The sequence below is a fragment of the Panthera leo genome, chromosome F2 (genome assembly GCF_018350215.1).
Source record: "Panthera leo isolate Ple1 chromosome F2, P.leo_Ple1_pat1.1, whole genome shotgun sequence".
Taxonomy (NCBI): Eukaryota; Metazoa; Chordata; class Mammalia; order Carnivora; family Felidae; genus Panthera; species Panthera leo.
The window spans coordinates 67,137,534-67,145,560 of NC_056695.1; the positions used below are offsets into that span (position 1 = coordinate 67,137,534).

Here is an 8,027-nt window from a genome sequence, read left to right on the forward strand (position 1 = left end):
TGATACACAAATCTGTGCGGCCTGGATCTCTGAGCACAGGATGGCTCAACTGAAATCCTGGGGCAACAGACGTGGGAGAGCAGATCTTGTCCCTTGTTGGTCATTATCTTTCATGGTTCCCCATCTCCTTCTGGACTACATTCAAGGCCTTCTGCACTGCCCCCAGGACTTTCCAGATCTGACCCACATTTATCTGTCAACCTTTCCCCGAGCACCCCCTAGTGGTATGTTAGATGCTTAGTACTACCAGAGTCCATTTAAGCTGTCCAGTCAATCCCACGCGCTCGCTGAAACTCTCATGCTTGCACACGCCTGTTCATTCTGTTCAGCATCTGGCAAATTAACCTGTCTCCAAAAAAACTCCTCCTTTAAAGAAATCGTCCTACCTCACGGCCTTACTGAAGAAACATCTCCCTCAGATTATGGGTTCTCCTCTTTACCCTCTTTATAATGTTAGTGATTCTGTAATTATTGTAGTGGGGACAGGTTACACAATTTGTGGGGCTCACTGCACGATGAAAATGTGGCATCCCCCGTTTAAAAATTAAGAATTTCAAGACAGCAGAGCATTAAACCAAGCTTAGGGCACTTCTAAGCCCAGGGCTGTGTGCGACTACCACGGTCGCACATCCATGAAGCCAGCCCTTGACCCTAGTGTGTGTCTGATAAGGACACTGAGGTCAGAAAGTCATCTGTAATCTGTAATCCACATGCTTGGTCAGTGCCCCCCACACAAAGGCACACAAAAATAACGGTTGAATAAATGCATAAATGAATGAATGAGCAATATTGAAGATAGTTTTTATTTTACAGAAGATTGTATATATTTGTTTCCTATACAATGGGATGTCAGAGCAAATTGTCACAAACTTGGTGGCTTAAAACAACAGAGATTTACTCTGTCATAGTTCTGGAGGCCATAAGTCTGAAATCAAGGTGTCAGCAGGGCCATGTTCCCTTTGAAGGCTCTAAGGAAGAATCTTTCCTCTTCTCCTCACTTCTGACAGCTTCAGCAATCCTTGGGGTTCCTTGGCTTATAGCCCCTTCCCTCCACTCTTTGACTCCATCGTCACAAGACCTTCTCCCTTCTGTGTTCATCTCGTGTGTCTTTTTCTCTCCTTAGAAAGACACCAGTCATTGGATTGAGCGCCCACCCTCGTCCACTGTGACCTCACCTTAACTCATTACATCTGCTAAGACCCTATTTCCAAATAAGGTTACCTTCTGAGATTCCAGGTGGATGTGAATTTGAGGGGGAAGACACTATTCAAACCACTACATTTGTTTCTGGGACATTCTTCAGAATGCCTCAAGAATATTTTTTGATGATAACGTCTTTAACAGTTCCTAGGATTTGTAACTTAACTGTATTTGCCAAAGTATAATCTGGAGAACTAAAAGACATTTGGATGTGGTCATATAACCAATATCAATTATGGTTGAAGCATCCTGGAATGTGAAGGGAGCAAAAAAAACCCCCAAAAAACAAAAACAAACAAACAACAACAACAAGGACAGGAAAATGCCCAAATTTTCATAAGGAAGATAAGGAGAAATCCAGGAACTGCTAAGTTTCCTGCCAACTCTGTGTGTATGTAAATGGCTGGGAGCTAGTTGGTTGGAATTTCCTGTACAGTCCCTGTTCCCTGGGGATGGCTAGGTGGTTAGAATGCCCTTGGGCTCAGCAGTTTGCATGTTGTTTATCAAGGGTTAGGAACGTGTATTACCTTGCATGTGATAAGTAGATAAGACCTGAGAGAAGCCTTTTGAGGGTTTTAATTAAATTCACATTTAGTGGCTTCTTGCTGAATGTTCATGGTTTCATTAATTGTTCAAACTATCACAGAAGCATGAGGGTTTAAGTACCCCCCCCCCCCACCTGCTTTATTGGGGTATTAAAAGTTGACCAAAATGTAATATATTTAAAGTGTAGAATGTGATGATCTGATATACATATATATTATACACATATACATATGTACCATAATCAAGCTAGTTAACACATCCATCACATCACGGTTACCTTTTTTTTCCCCCTTGGGTGGGAATGCTTAAGATCTGCTCCCTTAGCTATTTTCAAATACATAAAACAGTATTATTAACTCTAGTCACCAGGCCTTACATCAGATGCTCAGAACTTGTTCATCTTCTATAACTGAAAGCTTGTACCCTTTGACCAACATCTCCCACTTCCGCCAACCCCTAGCCCCTGTCAGCCACCATTCCATTCTGTGTTTCTATGAGGTCAACCTGTTTGTTTGCTTAGATTCCACCTGTGAGATCATACAGTCTATGACTTTATCTGGCTTATTTCACTTAGCATAATGCCCTCCAGGTTCATCCATGTCGTTGCCAATGGCAGGATTTTCTTTCTTTTTTACGGCAGAATAATAATCCAATATATATATTTACATAATATCATATATAATACAAAAATATATAATATAGTAGGTATATTACAGATGATATATTTATATGATATCTACATTATATAAATATATGTTTTCTTTACCATTCAGTTGTCGATGGACACTTAGATTGCTTCTATATCTTGCCTATTGTGAATAAGGCTACAATGAACATGGAGAACAGATAATCTCTTCTAGATAGTGAATTCATTTCCCTAGGATAAATACCCAGAAGTGGGGAGGGCTGGATCATACTGTAGTTCTATTTTTAATTTTTTTAATGTTTATTTTTTGAAAGAGAGACAGCAAGCACAAGCAAGGGAGGGGCAGAAAGAGAGGGAGACACAGAATCTGAAGCAGGTTCCAGGCTCTGAGCTGTCAGCACAGAGCCCAATCCGATGCAGGGCTCACACCCACAAACTGTGAGATCGTGACCTGAGCTGAAGTCGGACGCTCAACTGACTGAGCCACCCAGGCGCCCCAGTTCTATTTTTAATTTTTGAGGAGCCCCCATCCTGTTTTCTATAATGGCTGCACCAATTTACATTCCCACCAACAGTGCACAAGGGTTCCCTTTTCTCTACACCCTCCCTAACACTTGTTACCTCTTTTCTTTATGATAATAGACATCTTACCAGATGTGAGGTGATACCTGATTTGCATCTCCCTGATGATAAGTGATGTTGAGCATCTTTCACAGAGCTGTTGGCCATTTGTAGGTCTTCTTTGGAAAAATGTCTCTTTGGATTCTTTGCCCATTTTTAAACCAGATTTTTTGGTTTTGCTATTAAATGTTCCTTATATATTTTGGAGATTAATCCCTTATTGGATATACAGTTTGCAAATATTTTCTCCCATTCCATAGGCTGCCTTTTCACTTTGCTTCCTTTGCTGTCCAGAAGCACGTTAGGTTTTTTTTTTTTTTTTGGTGTTGTTGTTGTTGTTGTTTTTGCTTTTGTTGCCTGTGCTTTTGGTGTCAGATCCAAAAAATCATTACCAAGACCAATGTCAAGGAGCTTTTTCCTCTGTTTCCTTCTAGGAGTGTTAAAGTTTCAGGTCTTACACTTGAGTCTTTAATCCATTCTGAGTTGATGTGTGTGTGTGTGGTGTAAGATAAGCATCCATTTCATTCCTTTCCTGTGGCCATCCAGTTTTCCCAACACCATTTGGTGAAGAGACTTTCCCCATTGAGTAGTTTTGGTGCTTTCCTTGAAAATTCGTTGACCATATGTGTGAGGATTTAAGATTTTCTCAGTGCATTTCCTGCTGAAGAAAGAGGCAAGTGTGATTAGGTAATAAGAAGAATCATGTTTAACACTCATTTGATAGTAAAACAAAGCCAGTAGAGTTTTTCCTGCTCTGCAGGTACTGGGCTAGGCCCCCTGTCTCTCCTGTCTTTAACAGAAGTAGTGGAGATGGAGAGGATTTCCATTTAAAGTGCAGAGGCACCATCTAGAGTGCTTCTGTGGGCTGTCCTGGGCCACTGTTGGCACGTTTCCTACTGTTTACCCAGGCTGGCTCCAAACACCTGAATGTTCTCCACGTGCAGTTACCAGACACGGCAGCCGTTTTCTGCAGCCTGTGGTCTTCTTGGTAGGGAGCTTATGACTCTCTTCCTCTCCCTCAAGACTCTTTCCCCTGAGTAGGGCTGTAGAGTGAAACCACTTTGCTGGGAAGCAAAGAGGGAAGCAGGCTTACAGCCTAGAACAGCCTCTGGGTTTTGCCTGGGCACGTGGGAAGGCAGAAAACCTCCTGAAAAAGTCCCTGACCCGCTCAAGTGTGGTGGGGACCCCCAGAAGCTTCGCAGATGCACACAAGGGTAGTCACAGCCAACCCAGACCTCCCATTTCCCCATGCTTGAGCATCAGCATAATCTTGAAATCATGTCAGAATTCGAGGTGTTGGGAGGGTCTCCAAGACCGTGGCCCAACCCTCCGTGGGGAGAACCCCAGGAATGAGTTTAATTTCCTATCAGCTGGGAGGAAGAGAACCTTAAAATGAAGTCAAATTATAGATAATAATTATTGGACACTGCCTGTCCCAAATGTAGTGGCTAAATGTCCGGAGCCTCTCACGGCCGAGAGGAGTGAACTCTGTTGGCAGCCTGCACCCTGAACATACCCCAAAACATGCTACAGGGGCCCAGAGCTGAGAAGGAGAACAATGTAAGCTCAGGCTTTTCTCCAAGCAAACCCAGAGCATTGCCAGAACAGCCAACAGCAGATCCAGGTTTTGTGGGGCCTGGAGCTTAGAAATTCGTGGCTGTCTTGGGACGCCGGCGTGACTCAGTTGATTAAGCGTCTGACTTCAATTCAGGTCATGATCTCATGGTCCATAATTTCTAGCCCCATGTTGGGCTCTAGGCTGACAGCTCAGAGCCTGGAGCCTGCTTCAGATTCTGTGTCTCCCTCCTCTCTACCCCTCCCCTGTTCGTGCTCTGTCTCTCTCTGTCTCTCAAAAATGAATAGACGTTAAAAAAATTAAAAAAAAAAGAAATTTGTGACCATCTTTAAAGGATCAAAAAGTATAAACTACCAGCTATAAAAGAAATAGGTCATACAGATGTGTACAGCATGGTGACTACAGCTAATATTGCTGTGCTGCAAATTTGAAAGTTCCTGAGAGTAGATCTTAAAAGTTCTCATCACAAGAAAAAACAACTTGTAACTATGTATGATGATGGATGTTACCTAGATTTAGATCACTTAGTGGTGATCATTCCATACTATATACAAGTATCGAATCATTGTATTGTACTCCTGAAACTAATATAATGTTATATGTCAGTTATACCTCAAACAATGAAAAAAAGAACACAAAATTACAAGTATAAAAATAGGAACAAAGCAAATATTTAGAGGCACCTGGGTGCCCCAGTCAGTTGAGCGTCAGACTCTTGATTTTGACTCAGTTCTGATCCCAGGGTCGTGGGATTGAGCCCTGTGTCGGGCTCTGTGCTGACAGCGTGGATGGGATTCTCTCTCCTTCCTTCTCAGCCCCTCCCCCTTCTCTGTCTCTCAAAATAAGTAAGTAAACTTTAAAAAAAAGATTCTTTCTCCTTCTGTCCCTCCCCCCACTCTAAAATAAAATTTTTAAAAAATTAAAAAGCAAATATTTCAATTAGTTATTTAGAATAAGAAAAGAAATCCCATATTGCTAACTTAAAAAAAAAAAGGTTTATTTATTTTGAGAGAGAGAGAGAACACACTCGAGGCATGAGTGAGGGAGGGGCAGAGAGAGAGAGGAAGAGAGAGAATCCCAGGTGGACTCCATGCTGTCAGTGCAGAGACCAACTTGGGGCTCGATCTCACAAACCATGAGGTCGTGATCTGAGCCGAAACCAAGAGTCTGACGCTTAACCCGCTGAGCCACCCAGGCGCTCTGACAGTTGTTTCTATTATCGGTGGTTGGAATGTATAAAACATGCAACTTCAGGGGCGCCTGGGTGGCGCAGTCGGTTAAGCGTCCGACTTCAGCCAGGTCACGATCTCGCGGTCCGTGAGTTCGAGCCCCGCGTCAGGCTCTGGGCTGATGGCTCGGAGCCTGGAGCCTGTTTCCGATTCTGTGTCTCCCTCTCTCTGCCCCTCCCCTGTTCATGCTCTGTCTCTCTCTGTCCCAAAAATAAATAAAAAATGTTGAAAAAAAATTTAAAAAAAAAAAACAAAACATGCAACTTCACAGACATTCTTGCTGTTTTTATTATTGCCACTAGTTTGTGGCAATAATAAACATACATAAGAATTCTGGTAAATTCAAATGTGTGTGTTGCCATCTCATTTTTTAATTTAAAAAGTATACATTTTATTAATGTAGGGAATAGTGAAAAAACAGGATTTTAATTCTTTTCATCTTTGGGACATTAAGAGCAAGTAGCAAATTACTGTCTCCCTTGGGTTTATGCGGAAGAAACAAAGTCGTGTTGGTATCTTTTAAATGTTTTTATGTGAAAAGTGTGTTTTCATGCAGCTTTATATGAAAATTTTATAATTTTTCTGGCTTAAACTGCATTGATGTAGGTGGCATAAGGGAGTGTGACTCTGGCTTTTTCTTTTCTTATTTAGGTTTTTGGAAAATCCTTAGCCAGCAACCACTTGGTTTTAAAAACTTTTGATCAAAAAATCAAATCGTATTGTCAGAGAAATTAGCCATTTGTCATTTTTTTAAAAAAATTTTTTTAATTTTTTTTTTTTTTTGAAGGAGAGAGAGACAGAGCATGAGCAGGGGAGGAGCAGAGAGAGAGGGAGACACAGATTTCAAAGCAGGCTCCAGGCCCTGAGCTGTCAGGACAGAGCCCCATGCGGGGCTTGAACCCACGAACCGTGAGATCATGACCTGAGCCGAAGTCGGACGCTCAACCGACTGAGCTGCCCAGGCGCCCCAGCCATTTGTCATTTTTAAGATGAACGACTTGAGTGACAGGAGATTCTTTCGGAAACTCACAGGGGGGCCAAAGTGAGACCTCAGTATCAGGTAAGTGCTCGCCTTGCCTGCTGCGGGTACTGACTGGGCTACCCACATCGGCTGGCCGGTCTGCCTTCTTTTTCTTTTCCTTCTCACTCTGGGTTCTGTGTTCTTATCCTACAGGAGGTTTCTTCTTGGGGGATATTCATGCTCTTGCTCTATTCTGCCAAAAGGAGATCGAAACAAGAGACGTTGGATACTCCTGAGGTTGGATGATGAATGTGTAATGACTAAGACGTGGAGGCTAGAACACGGGCCTGTAGCAAGATTCTTGTTTTGATATCCCATTCACGCAGTTTAATGAGTGCTGTGTGTTTTTAAATTGCGAGCACGTGTCTTGGTTGAACTTGTGTTGAATGTGATGTTTCACTAAATATCCTACTCTCGGGGAGCCTGGCTGGCTCAGTCCATACAGCATATGAGTCTTGACCTTGGGGTCATGAGTTTAAGGCCCATGTTGGGTGTAGAGCGTGCTTAAAAAATATATACCCTATTCCCAAGTTCTTTTCTAAGGTATGGCATGTTTATAATGAAAATGCTATGCTCTCTAGCATATTCCTAACAGAATACTAACCAGGCATTGTTGAAAACTGAATCCTCCATTGAAAATTGTACATGCCAGGGATGCATGTGGGTGGCTGAGTCGGGTAAGCATCCAACTCTTGATTTTCACTCCGGTCGTGAGCTCATGGTCGTGAGAGTGAGCCCCATGTTGGCTTCTACAGTGGGCATAGAGCCTGCTTGCGATTCTCTCTCTTCCTCTCCCTCTGCCTCTCCCCCACTCACAGGTACTCTCTCTCTCTCTCTCTGTCTCCCTCTCTCTCTCAAAAAAAAAAAAAATTAAAAAATATATATATACGTATATATATGCCTGAAGCTTAGAAGAAACTTCCTGCACACTAGCTGCTGACACTTTACTTTTGAAACTTGGTTTCTCCTCTGTGACTCATCTCCTTCCAGTGCCCACCATCAGAGAACATGCTCACATCACCACGGGACACCTGGTCCCGTACTTACATGTCAGGATGCTGGGCGAAGCAGTGGCTAGCCACAGAAGTATCTCCAGCAGCTATTCCTAAACCTGAATGCTGGCAAGAACTGAACTACACACAGGAGAGACTGCAATCACACAAATGTATCCCACTACACCAAACGAAG

The 8,027-nt window shown here is 42.8% G+C and overlaps 1 long non-coding RNA gene across 1 annotated transcript; it reads right to left on the reverse strand.

Annotated features, from left to right (window-relative positions):
* Nucleotides 1-789: 789 nt before the first annotated feature.
* On the reverse strand, nucleotides 790-2,210 carry LOC122211162. The gene is made up of 2 exons (XR_006198528.1): nucleotides 2,123-2,210; nucleotides 790-1,118 (listed from the first exon to the last, which is right to left on the reverse strand). It is a non-coding gene; the product is annotated as an uncharacterized LOC122211162 (long non-coding RNA).
* Between the last annotated feature and the right edge of the window lie 5,817 nt (nucleotides 2,211-8,027).